This window comes from Peromyscus leucopus, chromosome 7, assembly GCF_004664715.2.
Source record: "Peromyscus leucopus breed LL Stock chromosome 7, UCI_PerLeu_2.1, whole genome shotgun sequence".
NCBI lineage: Eukaryota > Metazoa > Chordata > Mammalia > Rodentia > Cricetidae > Peromyscus > Peromyscus leucopus.
The window spans coordinates 41,167,373-41,184,158 of record NC_051069.1 but is presented as its reverse complement, the minus strand read 5'-3'; the positions used below and the strand labels follow the sequence as shown (position 1 = coordinate 41,184,158).

The 16,786-nt window shown below is 43.9% G+C and overlaps 1 protein-coding gene across 1 annotated transcript in view; it reads right to left on the bottom strand.

Annotated features, from left to right (window-relative positions):
• Tmem45b (transmembrane protein 45B) overlaps window positions 1-15,995 on the bottom strand; it is a 36,535-nt gene extending 20,540 nt beyond the window's left edge. The window contains exon 1 of the mRNA XM_028858984.2: window positions 15,938-15,995. The gene's annotated coding sequence lies outside the window, so the exon portion shown is untranslated. The remainder of the gene's footprint in view (window positions 1-15,937) is intronic.
• Between the last annotated feature and the right edge of the window lie 791 nt (window positions 15,996-16,786).

Here is a 16,786-nt window from a genome sequence, read left to right as displayed (position 1 = left end):
AGTTTTCCAAAATTCAAAAAGTCCAACTCCAAATGGTAACCCTTTAATTTTGTTGGTTCGTTTGTTTTCATGGTGTTAGGGAGCCTGAGATTCTGAGCCGCCAGGAAATCATGCCACCACTCAGTTCTATCCTCAGTCCTACCTTAGCATTAGTCAGGATTTTCCCAAGTGGCCTCCCCAATTCACGATCCCCCCGGTAATGTCCGGGGTCCCCAGCACCGCTACATGCTTGCCAGTACTTACGTTGTCTTTTTCATTTTTTCCATCCTAGAAGGTTTTATGAAGTTGTGTTTCACTTTTGCTTTGTCTCCCAAACGGCTGCTAATGTTGAGAATCTGTATGCTTTTATGTGCTTTTCATGTACGTCTTATGTGGAGAGAAGTCTTTCAGTTGTGTTGTCCATTTGTAACTAGATTGCCATTTTATTATTGAATTTTAATGTACTTTGGATACTTACAAGTCAGAGAAATGACTATCTAAATATTTTCTTATGTAAGTTATGTTTTCACTTTCTTAATGGTATTCTTGAAATATAGAATTTTTTTTGAGACAGGGTCTCACTGGGTAGCCTTGGCTGACCTGAAACTCACTGTAGACAAGACTGGCCTTGAACTCACAGAGATATGCCTGCTTCTGCCTCCTGAGTGCTGGGATTAAAGACTTGAGCTACCATGCATGGCAGGTGTATATATATATATATATATACTAATTTATCTTTTGTGGAAGGTTCCTTTACATTGTGTGAATATATGTCACTGTGATTGTTTTAATAAAGAGGCTGACTGGCCAATAGCTGGACAGGGGGTTAGGTGGGACTTGTGGACAAAAAGAGAGTGTGTAAGAGAAGAAAGGAGCAGTCTCAGAATCTCAAGGAGACTGGGAGAGGAGGAGATGATGAACTTGCTGTACTGAGAAAAGGTACCAAACCACGTGGCAGAGAGTAGATAAGAGATATGGGTTAATTTAAGATGTAAGAGTTAGCTAGTAACAAGTTTGAGCTATTGGCCAAGCATTTATAACTAATAATAAGTCTCAGTGTAGTTATTTGGGAACTGGCTGGCAGGAAAGAAAAGTCTGCCTACAATCTTTTTATTTTTTATTCTTTGGCTTTACTTTTAATGTCATATCCAAAGAACCACCATTTAACCCAAGTCATTAAAAACTCACTCCTGGGCTTCCTTCCAAGAGTTTTATATTTTTAGCACCTATATCATGTGGCTGATTCATTCTGAATTAATGTTTGTATGTGTTATAAACAAGGTTCCAGTTCCATTCTTTCATGTCCATGTCAAGTGTCCCAGCCATCTGTTGAAAAGACGATTCTATTCCTTCAACGAATGTCTTGGTGCCTTATTTACTCTTCTATTTTTTTTTTAACCAACCTCCCTCCCTCCCTCCCTCCCTCCTTTCCTTCTCTCTCTCTCTCTCTCTCTCTCTCTCTCTCTCTCTGAGAGTGAGTGTGTAAGACAGAGGACAACCTTGTGTTTCAGTTTTTCCTTCAACCTTGTTTGAGATAGCGTTTCTTGTTACCTTCTCTGCAGGCCAGGCTAGCCGGCTCTCTAGATTCTGGGGACTTCCTGTCTTCACCTCCTATGTCGCTATCATGTCTGAATTCCTGTGTGCTTTAGAGATCTGAACTCAGGCCCTCACTCATGCCTGCCTGTTAAACACTGGGCTGTTTCTCCAGCCCCAGCTTTCTGCGCTGGAAAGCAGATTCTGTGACTCTTCAAGGGAGGACCTTGCTTTGAACCTGTTCAAGCTGTGGTGTTGATGTGCGATTAGTTAAGCCAGCATGACACATGTGCTTAAAACCTTTCCTAGAGTCTAGAGAGAGTGAAAATAAAGAGAGGATTCCTGTCAATCAGGGGAAGGGACACGAAGACAGTAGCCAGGAAATGTCTCAAAAGCTTCCTTGAAAAACAAGCAAGCCTTAGTCAGTGAATGTGGGTGGGGTTCCAGGAAGGGCCCATGCCACTCGCCACTTGCAAAGCCCGACAGATGTTAGCAGCTGATTACTTATATGGCAAATCAGAGCAGGAATACTGCTACCTATTTTCATCATCCTTGCTCTCTCACCTCATTTAGCAAGAAAGATCATGAGTCATCATCTTCCATGGCCACCTGGTATTCAACTTTGAAATTTGGAACTTGATAAAAGAGTATACTGAAAGGTCAAATCAAACAGACGTGGTGGCCCTAGATGCCCAAGAATCCGTGGAGCGTTTACACAAACTCACACATGGCCCGAGAAAGTCCAAGATAGAGAAGATTCAAGAGAAGGGTTAAGTCCGTGTAAGTGCATCCTATTTCCTGAAGGCACCTGGGTTCCCAGAGTTTCCTTTGAGGGGAAACACAGTCATAAAGCAGGAAGGATAGAGTGTCAGACATACACTCAGTCTTGGTTTTGCTACTTTTGCTGTAAAAACCTTTGGTCAAGTTTCCTAGATTTCTGCATCTCAGCATTTGTAAAACGGGGACTCCTACTGTGTTAGTTTTCTCATTGCTGAAACAGAATGTCTGTCATGGACCACTCAGGGGAGGGAGGCTTGCTTTGCTCAAATGCCTCAGTCCATCGTGGCAGGCAGGGTGTGGCAGAGCAGAGCAGTTCAATCACGGTGTGCCAGGCAGCAGAGAAAAAGAATGCCAGCACTCTTCAGGCATCCTTTACCCTTTCATGTAACTGGAGCCCTGGCCCATGGGAGGGTGCCATGCTCATTCAGGATGGATGACCTGATGGAATGCCCTCCATTGAATCGTACCTTGAATGCTTACGTAGTTCTAAGCTGGATCTACTTATCAGTGAAAAGTAGCCACCACACCCTCATCTTTGGGAGAATCTTGTGAGAATTAGCTGAGAACAACTAGAGTAAGTGGTTTATAAATGGGCATTTCTTCTTTAATCTGGTGATTTTAATCCTGGTCCCAGTATCAATGGAGAGAGACCTGGATTTCTATCCTCAGAGTGGTATACTTGTTGAACTAAAACTATTGTGTATTGTTTTTAGTAGTTGACTCCATGAAGGGGAACAAGTACTGTTTCATATCATCAAATGCTAACAGGGTGGAGGCTGAGGATATTTTTGTAATGGGCGTGGAGTGTACATTTGGTCTGTTTGGTTAGCGTGCTTCAGAACATGTATTTCTAGGTTTATTTATGTGAATGTGCAAGTGTCTGTGTGAGTGTGTGGCCTGAGGAAGCCTGGAGATGGTGTCATCTCCCTTGGAGCTGTGGTTCCAGGTGGTTGTGAGTCACCCTGTGTGGGGACTGGGAACCAAATCAGGGTCTTCAAGAGCTTCAAGCACTTCTAACCGCTGAGCCATCCTTTCAGCCCCAGAATGCATGTGTATTAAACTAACCAACCAATTCATTTTTACTCCGAGTCTACCCTTTTCGACAGGAACTCAGTATTTTCTGTTCAGGTTCAATCTGGAACACACCCAGGCCTGCTGCTTGTTACTTTGCCCTGTTCTGGGAGCTGCTTAGTAACAGACTGCTGGTGTGGTGTGGATAATTGCTCGCTCGTTGCATGATTTTCCTGTATGATCGTGGTTGTAAAGTCCACGAAGGCCCGCCCCTGCTCTCAGCACTGTGGCCAGACTAGAGAGGAGGCTCAGTGCCTGCCTAGTTTGATCATTTGATCTTGGTTTCTTGGTAGGTCTCTCCCTCTCCCCCACCCCAAGGAAAATACAACATTGAATTTAGAAAGGGGTGTAATAATAATGAAAAGATCTCTGTAAAGTCATCAAATGAAATTCCCAGGCTGTGAATACACACAGCCCTGAGGCTCTAAACCTCCCAGTTCATTTGGCCAGTATTGTCTGTATAGTGTTATTGTGTTTGTCTTTTGTCTGTTTTGAGACAGGGTATTATTATGTAATCGACCAGGTCTGGACCTCACCTAAGTGGCTTTGGACTCGTTCCACTCTCCTGTTCCTGCCTCCTACGCTGGGCTGCAGGCACGTGCCAGTAGGCTTGGCAGATTACTTCTTTTGGCGTTATTTTTTTGAGTTTTCATTTGATTCTGTATATTAATCCCTTGTCAGATGAATAGCTGGAGAAGTTTTTCTCTTGTTCTGCAGGCTGCTCTATTTTTTTTCTTTTTCTCAATGGTCATTTGTTGTGTGCAAGCTGACTTCCATTTCCTGTTTCCCTTATATGACTGTATAGCTACAGATCAAGTACCATTTCCATGGTGATGATTCCTCTAACTTTGTTTCTAGCCTGATCTCATCAGATTCATAATCCGACACTCTGCTAATGTGACAGTTACATAAAAGCACATAGATGTGTTTAGACCTTTCAAGGTCACTATGTCCCAAACCAAATTCCCCATCTTTCCAATCCCAAACTTGAGGACTCTTGAAGCCAGGATCCTGGCATTCTTTATCAAGGTCATTTCAATAAACCTTCCATTACGAATAGCAAAACCCAAAGCATGAGAAAATGTCCTTTGAACATGAACACTGGGCCAGCGAGATGACTCAGTGGGTAGGAGTGCTTGCATGGAGGCCCGAGCTCATCCCTGGATCTCACAGTTGGCAGGAGGAAAGTGACTCCGGAGAGTTGTCCCCTGAGTTGTCTCCACACACAGGCTGTCACCTGCACATACTGGCACACACACGTAGTAGCTGAGATATTGCAACACTACGCTTAATAAAAGGCTTCTTTTTAGCAGTCTTTCCTTGCTCATAGTTGATTTTCGGCAGTAGAGCAGGCTGAGCTGGTGACACCAAGGGAGGATGAGAAACCCAGGTAGAGCAGATGTAGCTGAGAGCTAGCTAGCAGTGTGGAAGGCTGCAACAGCCGTCACAGCAATAGCAATGACAGGAGAGCCACTCAAGAGTTCCAGAGGACGGATGGAGTAGGAATGATGGGAAGTAGAGGTGATGAACCAAAGAAGGGAAATCGTGAACCCCAGTCATGGCACACATTTCAGAGGACTGCTGAACTCCAGGGACAGGGGTCTTAGACATCCGGGCCAAGAGTTACAGTCCTGGCAGTCGTCAAGGGTTGGGGATCCTGACACCTTTAGCCTGAGAGCTGGAATGGGTCACTGTAGAGCTGGGGGTCCCAGCTCTCCCAGCCTGTATCAGAGCTGTAATACTGGAAGGTATCTAGTATGACTCTCTGCAGCTGCTTGCTGCTGCTGGGCCACCGAAAACAAGAGGACAGGGTCAAGTGCCGAGGCCACTGGTAGTCAAAGACTCCAGGGACAAACCTCCAACCTGCCTGGAACTTAAGTCTTCAAAGGCCCAGAGCCACACGTGCCTAGCCCTCAGGGTTTGGGACTGTAAGTTTTTTCGGCCACCAGTCTAGCCCACAGGTCTTGAGCAATGAAGGGCTTGGGTCTACCAGCACTGAAAATGCTTCCTGTTGCAAACCCACAACTCCTGTCCAGTTAGGGCGAAAGGACCCGGCCAACTGATGAATAACGGTTTGACATAGGGTTTTTTTCCTTTGTTTGTTTGTTGGTTTTCAACAGAAGTCTCACTCTAGACTTAGCATTTTTGACTCCATGATAATGTGAAAGTCATAAACATTCAGTTGATAGTAAACCCCTGTGCCTAACTTTTGATTTTCCAACCTATCCATATGTATGAAATAGGATCTTCTCTTGTAATGCTGGACAGCAGCAGTCAGTAACAGCTCCCAGGTAACCATGTGATCACAGGGGCAAACAACTTATACCCCACAGCATTCTGTGTTGCTAAGGCAAATGTTCAGGAACAGTGCAGTAAATGTATTTTTGACTTATGGCATTTTCCATTTACAATGTGTTTATCAGGACATATAACCAAACCATAAGTCAAGGAACATCTATCTATATTTTAGTCCAGCACTCAGGAAGGATATGGCTTGGTGTTGCAGACCTCAGACCAATACAATAAATAAGTCAGAAGTCATGTGATTTATGTATTTAGGAAATTATCCAGAGATCCACATGCCAAAAGACGCATGTGTAAACATCAAGAGGACCCTGTCTCAGTTGCTATTCTTTAATGAAGTAGATTTGAGGAAGCAACGTGAGGTATTTGTTTAATTTTCCCAGACCCTAAGTTTTCGTCTTTGAAAATGAGAAGATTGGGTCTGATAATCTTTAAGACTCTGTGCAGCTCTAAACCATTCTTCCCAGGACACCAGACAAAGCCGAGAATAAAACGGGCTAAACAAGGTATCTAAGAAGCAAGAGTAAATGCTCAGTGTCCATTAAACAGTTTATGTAAACATTACTCCGAACAACAGATTTTATGCTACATTGAATACTTTTATGTTTTTGTATGACTTAATTTCATTAAGAATTTCAAAATGAGGGGCTGGAGAGATGGCTCAGCGGTTAAGAGCACTGACTGACTGCTCTTCCAGAGGTCCTGAGTTCAATTCCCAGCAACCATATGGTGGCTCACAACCATCTTTAATGAGATCTGGTGCCCTCTTCTGGCCTGCAAGGACACATGCAGGCAGAGCACTGCATACATAATAAATAAATAAATAAAAATTTCAGAATGATTAATTTCTTTCAATTGGAAAGCTGAGGCAGGAGGATTGAAAGCTTTAGCCTGGGCTACATAGTGAGACCTTGTCTTTGAAGCACTCAGGAGGAAGAGGTAGGGAGATCTTTGAGTTTGGGGCCAGCCTGGTCTACAGAGTAAGTTCCAGGACAGCCAGGGCTACACAGAGAAACCATGTCTTGTAAAAACAAACCAAACCAAACCAAACCAAACCAAACCAAACCAACCAACCAACCAACCAACCAAACAAAAACCCAAACCAAAAAACTCAAACAAAGCAGACTTCTGGATAAGATGGAAGATTTTAAGCAGGTTGCAAGGAATGGTTGATTATACTTAAGGAAACCAGGGACCTGGAATATTCCATCAGCTGCTGCTTAGTCACTAGGATCCACTTGCTCAGCTCTCCAGCAAACTTCTCTACTATTGATGGACCCGCTGGGACAGCAACCAACTCAGCGGTCAATGCAGCTGAAGAATGGGAAGACTCTGAAGTTGGCTGCAAACCAGGCTACCAGACTTCTCTCAGAAAATTCACAAAAGCTGAATTGTTTTATCCACGGGGTCTCCAGCCGTTGCCGTTTGGACCACCGTGAGCACGGAGATACCATGGGAAGTACGGACAACCTCTACACAGTGCCTCCACTAGCTGCTGCCCATGCCAGCAGGGTGCGGTTGCAGCAACCACACCTGAGCAAACAGTGCCTTGGCTGGTCTCAACTCACAGAAAACTGCACAGCAGAGGAGCTGAGAACCGCGAGAGACAGAACTAGTTAAAACCAATGAGCTTAGCATGGAGCAGAAAGCCTGAATAATAACACCCAGGCAAATGGTTCATTATCTTCTACCTCCCTTCAGCCGTAACTCCCCCATAGCGACTGCTTACCAAGTAATACACTCTGGGCCAATGGAACTAGCACTTTTCCCTACTTTTCAAACACTGCCTTTAAAAAAGCCACTATTGCCCTGATACCAGATAATTACTGGCCAGCTCCCTTGATGAACATAGACACAAAAATTCTCAATATGACACTTGCAAACTGAATTCAAGAATACATCAACAAGGCCGTTCCATATGATCAAGTTGCCTTTATTCTAGGGACTCAGGGATCAATAAATATAACCTATTCATGAATGTAATCCATTGTGAACTAAAAACAAAAATCACATGCTCATCTCAATATATTCAGAAAATACCCTTGACAAAATTCAGCATAACCTTGGGAGAAAAATCCTTGAGAGACGTGTGGTGGAGGGAACGTGATCTCAACCTAACCAAGGTCATATACAACAACCACAGGGCCACCACCGTGTTAAACAGAGAAAACCCGAAGAGTATTCTCACTGAGATTGGGAACAAGACAGTGGCTTCGCTCTTGCCATTTCTGTTTAACACAGTGCTTGGAGTCTTAGCCAGAGCAGTTAGACCAGAGAAATAAGCACAAGGGATACAAACAGGAAAGGAAGGAGTCAATTAATCCCTGTTGGCTGATGATACGATTCTATACACCAATGATCCTCGAACTCCAACAGAAAACCCCTAGAGCTGACGAATGGTTTCAGCAAAGTGTGCCCAGTTGCATAATGAACATATCTAAGTCTGTGGCCTTCTTATATACCGATGATAAGCACACCAGCAAAGGAATCAAGAACACAACCACATTCATAATAGCCTAAGAAGAAAATTCCTTGCAACAAACCTAACCAAGGAAACAAATTACTGATAAGTGAAAAAAATTGGGGGGGGGGCGGAGGTAGGGGTTTCAAGACTGGATTTCTCTGTGTAACAGTCCTAGCTGTCCTGGAACTTGCTTTGTAGACCAGATCGGCCTCAAACTCTTGGAGATCCACCTGCCTCTGCCTCCTGAGTGCTAAGATTAAAGGTGTGTGCCACCACCGTTTGGCTTATAAATGGAAATATGAAAATTTTAAAACATTAAAGAAACTGAAGAAGAAATCTTAAGATGGAAAGACCACCTATAATTATGGATTGGTAGGATTAATATTGTGAAAATGGTCATTGTACTAAAATGAATCCAAATATTCAATGTAATTTGTATTAGAACTCCAATTCAATTTTTTTCACAGAAAAAACAGTCTTAAAATTTATACGGGAGCAGAAAAGATGTCAGATAGTCAAAATGATCCCAAACAATAAATACTGCTGGAGGTATCACTACTCCTGATCTCAAATTCTACTACAGTGCCACAGTGATAAAAAACAGTATGACACTACCACAAAATAGAAGCATTGGGGCTGGAAAGATGGCTCAAAGGTTAAGAGCACTGGCTGCTCTTCCAGAGGACCTGAGTTCAATTCCCAGCAACCACATGGTGACTTACCTCAAGGCCATCTATACTGAGATCTGGTGTATATAATAAATCTTTAAAAAAAATAATAGAAGCATTGGTCAAAGGAACAGACTAAAGACTTAGATGTTGGTCTAAATACGTTTAGCCACCTAGTTTTTTGACAAAGATAACAAAGGTACACATTGAATAAAAGACAGCATCTCAAAATATGGTGCTGGAAAAACTAGATATCTACCTGTAAAAGAATGAAAGTTGAGTATCTTCCTGTGGAAGAATGGAAGTTGGTTCTTAATTTTTGGTAAAAGATGATTTTTTTTTTTAATTTTTTTTTTAAGGATTTTATTTATTTATTATGTATACAGCATGTATGACTGCAGGCCAGAAGAGGGCACCAGATCTCATTACAGATGGTTGTGAGCCACCATGTGGTTGCTGGGAATTGAACTCAGGACCTCTGGAAGAGCGGTCAGTGCTCTTAACCTCTGAGCCATCTCTCTAACCGGTAAAAGATGATTTTATTTTACATGTGTTAGTGTTTTACCTGAGTATATGAATGTGCATCACATCTATATATTGCCTGCAGAGTCAGAAGAGGGCATTAGATTTCCTGGAACTGAAATTATGCATGGTTGTGAGCTACAATGTGAGTTCTAGCAACCAAACCTTAGTCCTCTGCAAGAGCAATAAGTGCTCTTAGCTACTGTGCCATCTCTGCAGCCCTGAAAGTTGATTATTTCTCACCATGTACAAAAATGAATTCCAAATGTACCAAAGATTTGAATACTAGACCCCAAACTCTGAAATTTCTAGAGAAGAAGAAGTGAGTCTACTTCAGGTATGGACTCAGAGAAGGCCTTTCTGAGTAAGACCTGGTTTTGCAGTAAATAAGACCAACTATTAACAAGTGGGGTGTCATGAAATTAAAAACTTGCTGTACCATGGAGTCAAATGTTAATAAACTAAAGAGGTAGCCTACAGAATGGGAAAAATATTTTTTTTTGCCAGCTATATATCTGACAGAGAATTAGTATGTAGAATGTAAAAATAACTCGACACAAAGAAAGCAATTTAAAACATGGACTCTGGAACTGAACATAGGTCTCAAAAGAATAAATATAAATAGCTAATAAACATTTTAAAAAGTTCTCATCATCCTCAGCAGTCAGAGAAATGAAAATTAAAATTACACTGAGATTTCATCTCACCCCATTCAGAGTGGCTAAGATCAAGAAAACCAAAACCAATAAATGCCAGCAAGGATGTTAGGAGAGGGAATGTTTACCCACTGCTGATGGAGTATAAACAAGTGCCGCCACTTTGGAAGTCACTGTTCAGACTCCTCAAAAAGCTAGGGTAGATGTATCAATATGTGACAGCTGTACCACCCCAAGTCATAGACCCAAAGGGCTCTAAACGATTACAGGGTTACTTGCTTATTCATGCTCATTGCTGTTCTAATCACAATAGCTAGGAAATGGAATCAATACAATGGGATTTATCCATCTGTAAAGAAAAAATGAAATTATGAAATATGCAGGAAAAGTATTAAAACAGGAAAATATTCAGTTAAGTAAGGCAATTCAGGCCCAGAAGGACAAATGTCCCATGCTCTATCTCATAGGTGGATCCAGCTTAGACTTAGATGTGTGTTTGTAACTTAGGGTACCTGTAAAAGCCAGGGTACTAGAAATGGGCGATTGCAGAGCACTTTAGGAAGATCTTAAGGGAAGGGGATAGCAGAACACAGGTGATATGAAAGGGGAAGGGGACCAGTGGGAGGTGTTAGTAAGGGGAGAGATTGCAGAGGGAAGGGTTGTGGGAGGGATAACTAACACTAAGGAGAGTTGAAAAAGCCACATGGAAATCTATTTTATAAGCTCACTGAAAAAATATAGTTTAAAAAATTTGAATAGGCTGGTGGTGCACGCCTGTAATCCCAGCACTTGGGAGGCAGAGGCAGGTGGATCTCTGTGAGTTCGAAGCCAGCCTAGTCTACAGAGCTAGTCCAGGACAGGCTCCAAAGCTACAGAGAAACCCTGTCTCAAAAAACAAAACAAAACAAAACAACAACAAAAAACAAACAAACAAACAAAAAGTTTGAATAGAAGTAGCCTAGATGGAGGGGTAATTCTCCTTCTAGAAGCCATAAGTCATTAAACAAAAATCCCAGTGCCTGATATGGGCTACTTCTCTTTGTGTTGTTGGTCGGAGGCCTCCCAGCAATCCCTAAAACAATACAAACTATTGGCATTGCTCTTGGTTGCCCATCAGAACTTGATGGCCAGACTCTATTGCTGAAGACAACACATACTTTGGCCATAGGATATTCAAGCTAGTACTGAACTGGACGTTTCCTCCCTGCTGACTAGCTTTCACAGTGTCGAAAGATTCTTTGTATGCTACCAAAGAAAAGTCATCAACAGTTTTACCCAGCTGTGAATTCTTGAGAGCTACAGTGATGGCTGGCCTGGAAAGCTATTACCAACTTAGCAATAGTGGCATGAATGTTATGGGGTAACTGGTTGCTTTTTATTGGATGTAAGTCCCACCTCACAGGAGGGAGCTCATGCCTGATGTCATAAAACTGGCCAGGAACCTGTGTCCGGAGAGGTCATAAGTCCTGGAGGAGAGCCTAATACTATTATTATGCTAAATATAGTATCAAACCACCTTCGAAACACTTTTATTCATATCCATAAATTAATGCAGCTTTCAGCCCTCATGGGAGAAGCTTCTTTTTTCAGTGGGCAGTGGCTAATGAAGAGATACACAATTGGTCAAAATGCAAAGAATAAGGGACCATGGAGTGTTCAGCATTAAATGGGTGTTTATGTTGAGGGATATTTGTTCATTGTGTGAAGGTGTATTGCTGTGATTGGTGTAACAAAAAGCTAGATGGCCAATACCTAGGCAGGGGGTATAGGCAGGATTTCCAGGGACACAAAGAAAGAGGAGAGGAAACGAGATGCAAGATGGGAGAGAGGTAACACCACGTGATAGAGTGTAGATTAATAGAAACGGCTAATTTAAGTTATAAGAGCTACTTAGAAACAAGCCTAAACTACAGGTCGAGCTTTCATAATCAATAAGAAGTTTGCACGTCATGATTTGGGAGCTGGCAGATGGGACAGAAAAAGACTTGTTACATATCTGTATCACCTCTCTCGACATCCAAGGGACAGGGAACATTGCAAAAGAAATGGCAGAAAGTCTGTAGGAGCCAAGGTCTAAGGTCAGGGAGAATTGCTGAGAATCTTTTTTTTTTTTTTTAATGGATGCTACTCACAAACTCACAGTAACTGTGGTTATCTGTGTAAGACCTGAAGACCTGTACAAGATCAAGATGGTCAACATTCCAGAATGGATAACAGAGAGGCACATGAGGCACCATCCTCAGCTAAGAAGCCACTGGCAGTCAGTGAACACTAGGCTACTCTTGTGAGAGACAGCCATTGTTTCTTCACGGGTGTGGCTCCTGGTAGGTTGCTCATACTCCAGGTGGCTCCACACCCATGGAAGTAGTTGGAGTACTAGTTTGATTTAATGAGTTTTTTTTTTAAAGGAGATGAGAGAAAGTGGAAGGGAGGTGTGTGTGTGTGTGTGTGTGTGTGTGTGTGTGTGTGTGTGTGTGTACCTGTGTTGTGTGCGTGTTTGTGTTAGGGTTCAGAATGAGTTGGAGGGGAGAAATTGTGGGCTGGATATTACCAAAATAAATTATATATGTCTACAAAATTCTCAAAGAATAAATAATATATAAAAACAAATGTATGAGTATTTAGGAGACAGAAATAGTAATCTTCTATCACAAAACTTAAAAAATAATAGTATAAGATTACCTAGTATGAACTGTAGGATTCTGGAAAACATTCAGGTTGGAGTCCCGGCTCAACTATTTCATAAATGGGCAGTGAGCAACACTGGCCAGGTACAGAATGATATGGTTTCAGTTTTGCATGAGGACTAGAGACCCTACTCTTTTTTTTTGGTCTGTTTTTTTTTTTTTTTTTCCAAGACAGGGTTTCTCTGTGTAGCTTTGTGCCTTTCCTAGATCTCACTCTGTAGACCAGGCTGGCCTCAAACTCACAAAGATCCACCTGCCTCTGCCTCCCAAGTGCTGGGATTAAAGGCATGCGTCACCAGAGCCCAGCTGAGAGCCTACTCTTATCTCCCACTCTGCACTCTACAAATCCCCATTCTGCTGTTCTACCCACAAGATATTGATGATGCTTTATGAAAACCAAACCCTTGGCAGGGCAATACCATGGCTTGCTATGTGTCAGCATCATTCTGCAGCACATACAGGCAACTGATAGACCTTTTCAATTTTCTTCTGGCCCTGACTATGTACCTGTGTTCATCTACTCCTAAAAGAGGTCAGTAAAAGAGGAATCTGGATGCAGACATCCACGGCTAGGCCTCGGGTGGAGCGCTGGGAGTCTAATTAGTGAGAAAGAAGAGGGTTTATATGAGCGAGAATTGTTGAAACCAAGGTTGGATAAAGCACAGGGACAAATAGCCAAACGAATGAAAACACATGAACTATGAACCAAAGGCTGAGGGGCCCCCAACTGGATCAGGCCCTCTGAATAGGTGAGACAGTTGATTGGCTTGATCTGTTTGTGAGGCATCTAGGCAGTGGTACCAGGTCCTGGGCTCATTGCATGAGTTAGCTGTTTGAAACCTGGGACTTATGCAGGGACGCTTGGCTCAATCTGGGAGGAGGGGACTGGACCTGCCTGTACTGAGTCTGTATCAGGTCCATCCCAGTCCTCGGGGGAGACCTTGATCTGGAGGAGGTGGGAATGGGGGGTTGGATGGGGGGAAGGGGAGGGGGGCAGGAAGGGAGAGAACAAGGGAATCTGTGGCTATTATGTAGAACTGAATAGTATTGTAAAATAAAAAAAATAAAATATATAAAAAAAAGAAAAAAAAAAAAGAAACTCATCCAGTTCTACTTTAATCTGTTTTGTCTATTTCTAGTTCTAAAGAAGGTCTGGGAGAGAGAGCTGGCTGGTTAAAAGGGTCGAAGTTCAGAGGTCAAGTGAAGAGGGAGTCACAGGGAATTCAAGGGGACCACAGCACTTGTGTGTGGCCTCTTGTTCCCCTTCAGTATGGTCTACTGTTGTGAATTATTGTTTGTCTTACGACCATCTGTAGAAACGTATAGAGAGGAAATATATATTTTTTTTTTTTTGGTTTTTCGAGACAGGGTTTTTTGTTTTTTGTTTCCTGGAGCTCATTGGTAGCCAGGCTGCTCGAACTCACAGAGATCCGCCTGGCTCTGCTTCCCGAGTGCTGGGATTAAAGGCGTGCGCCACCAACGCCCGGCGAGAGGAAATATTTTTATAGAGCTACCTATTCTTTTGTTAACACACCAGTGACTTTAATTTCCCTATAATTAAAAAGGTTTGCCATCTCGGGGACCTCAGCTGTGAGGGTGGCTTTACGTGTGGTAAAGCCATCCTTACCTACTGCGTTCAACAAGCAAAAGAGTGATAACCTCTGATAGTGCTTTGATTCTGCCTAACACCTAACGTATTTTGAATAATTGAGCATGCCACTGATGCCACTTGAAGAATTAGAAGTCTTCTTCATCTCTCTCCACTCCAGTGCTCATCTCCAAGTGCCATTTTTAAGCCATAGCTTTTTAAGTTCCAAGATTAAGTCGTAGCTATAAGCAGGAGCATTTCAGGGGAGACCTCAGATAAAATGAGACTCAACAGCTCTCGCGATGGCCATCACAGGCAGCATCCATCAGAAAGGCCGGGGAAGAGACCATAGACTACAAGGAAAAGTAGAGCGCTGGTACGTTTCCATCTTCCTCAGTGAGAGCAAATCAAAGCCTTTGGAAAGATGGAAGAATACTGCGTCTCTATAATACAAATACTGTCAACCAGATAATGCCTTGCTCGCTGCTTACTTAGCACAGGCTTTCTACTTTGTAAAACGGAAGAACCCTCATATTCAAAGGAACCTTGCTATCTTTCCCATGTCTTTTCCAGAAACCACAGAACAGCAGGTGATCACATTATTATTAAGCCAACAAACCGAGCTGCTTCTTGGGGTTCAAAATCTAGACTCTACTGAGTAGAAAGCTCTCATTGACAAAAACGAAAGCGCAGGTTGCTTGTGAACAATAACCCATAGTAGCTATTTAGATGGGTGTGTAGTTAGATAAATGCATCTGCCTTCCAGCTTTGGTGGTTATACTAATCCTGAAGTCAAATGGAACCCAGGGTGGGGCAACACGGGAAGTAGTGTGGGGACAGGGGGAAAGAGGCTCCAAAGGGAAGGGAAGGAACGGAAGTGGCCGTTGCTGAAACCTTAGGAGAGGAAGCTGCTCCTAAGGTTTTTTAAACTACATTTTATGAAGCCCCACCTTTCCTTGACTGAAGTAAAAATCTTTTTTTTTTTTTTTTTTTTTTTCCATTTACGGTGGGCCTTGTTTCCAAGGTCAATTCCTCTGGATTCAGATAGCGCCTCTCCCTTTCCCTTTCAGGTTCTCCGTACTAGGGCCAATCTTAGGGCTTTACTCCCTGCTTTGAGAGGCCCAGGTCAAATGATGGCTGGGGGTGGGGTGGGGTGGGGTGAGGGGCTGTCTCAACCGTCTCTCATCAGACTTCCTGGCCTAAGGAATGTATCTCGGTCCTGTATTTGTGGATCCCGAGCTAATAAGAGCGACAAATGGGGTTCAAGTGAGCACAAGCCAAGCTGGCAGCCTGAAAACAACTCGAGGTCTCCGCGGTAGACACGTCCCCTGCTCCACTCAGGGAGAATGGATGCCGGACTTCGCACCTAAGTGTGGACCCGAATCATTCCAGGACCTCGGGGTGGGGGCGGGGGACAGTGCAGAGGAGCAACTTCCGCGGGGGACTGCTCCCAGCCCGAAGGGGCGACCAACGGATTCCGAGGCACCAGGGTAGCCTCTGCACTCCAGCACCCTTCCTCCATCCGAGGAGCCTCCGAACCAGGGCGTCCAACCAGTGCGTCAGTCCTTATCCCTCTCTTGTCCCCTGGCGGTCCGATCCGCGCCTCCCTTCCCAGGTGGAGCTCCCTCAGGCAGTGCCTCCTTTTCTCCCGGGCCCCCAGACCCTGTCCCAGGGGGACTTCTGACCTTATCCGAGCCTCAGAGGTGTTCACTTGTCAGCTCCGGCCACGAATGTGGCCGCGGGTGCCCAGCAGGTGCTGGCGTCGGCACCCAGCCCCGCCCCACCCCGCCCGCTGCAGGCGCTGGCAACCCTGGATGGCCCTACCCTGCTAGCCCTCACGCAGGTAGCCCAACACAGCGCTTTCCTTTATACCCCTTGACGCTGCTTCAGAGACAGTCCCTGCCTGGCCACAGGCACTCGCTAAAGAGTGTGTTCCCGAAAGCCCAGACTTCTGGCTCATCCAGGACTACTTATGGAGACTTCCTACTACGCAAAGCAACTCCTGGTCAGGGAACCACAGCCAGCACACATGGGACGAGCGGCCCTATGTGTTCACCTGCCAAGGAAGGCTCTGGTGGGTGGTATATACATGTATACACGAGAGGATTTTTTAAATCCATCCATCCATCCATCCATCCATCCATCCATCCATCCACTCTGTGCACATTTGACAAAGTTCTACCAGGTGGGATAGTTCCGGGGTGAAGTACGAGAAAAATTCCCTCCCTTGAAATGCATGGCTCTCACTGCAGTGTTTAAGATGCTATAACCTTTGCAGCTGTCTGTGGCACTTCTTGTTAAGAGACTGACCTTATTCTGCACCCTCGGTGCTTGACCCTTACACCCTAAAGACAGGAGAATGCTAGCACTAAGGTTTTCTTTTCACACACTGGTAAGAACCAGGGAGGGGTGCTAGCAGAGGAACCTATGAAAAGCTGCTCTATTTTCAAAAAAGGTCTTATAATAAACATTATATTGTCCACTTGGGGACTAGTACTTGGAGGGAAGTGTCAAGCCTCATCCTGGAGTTTGCC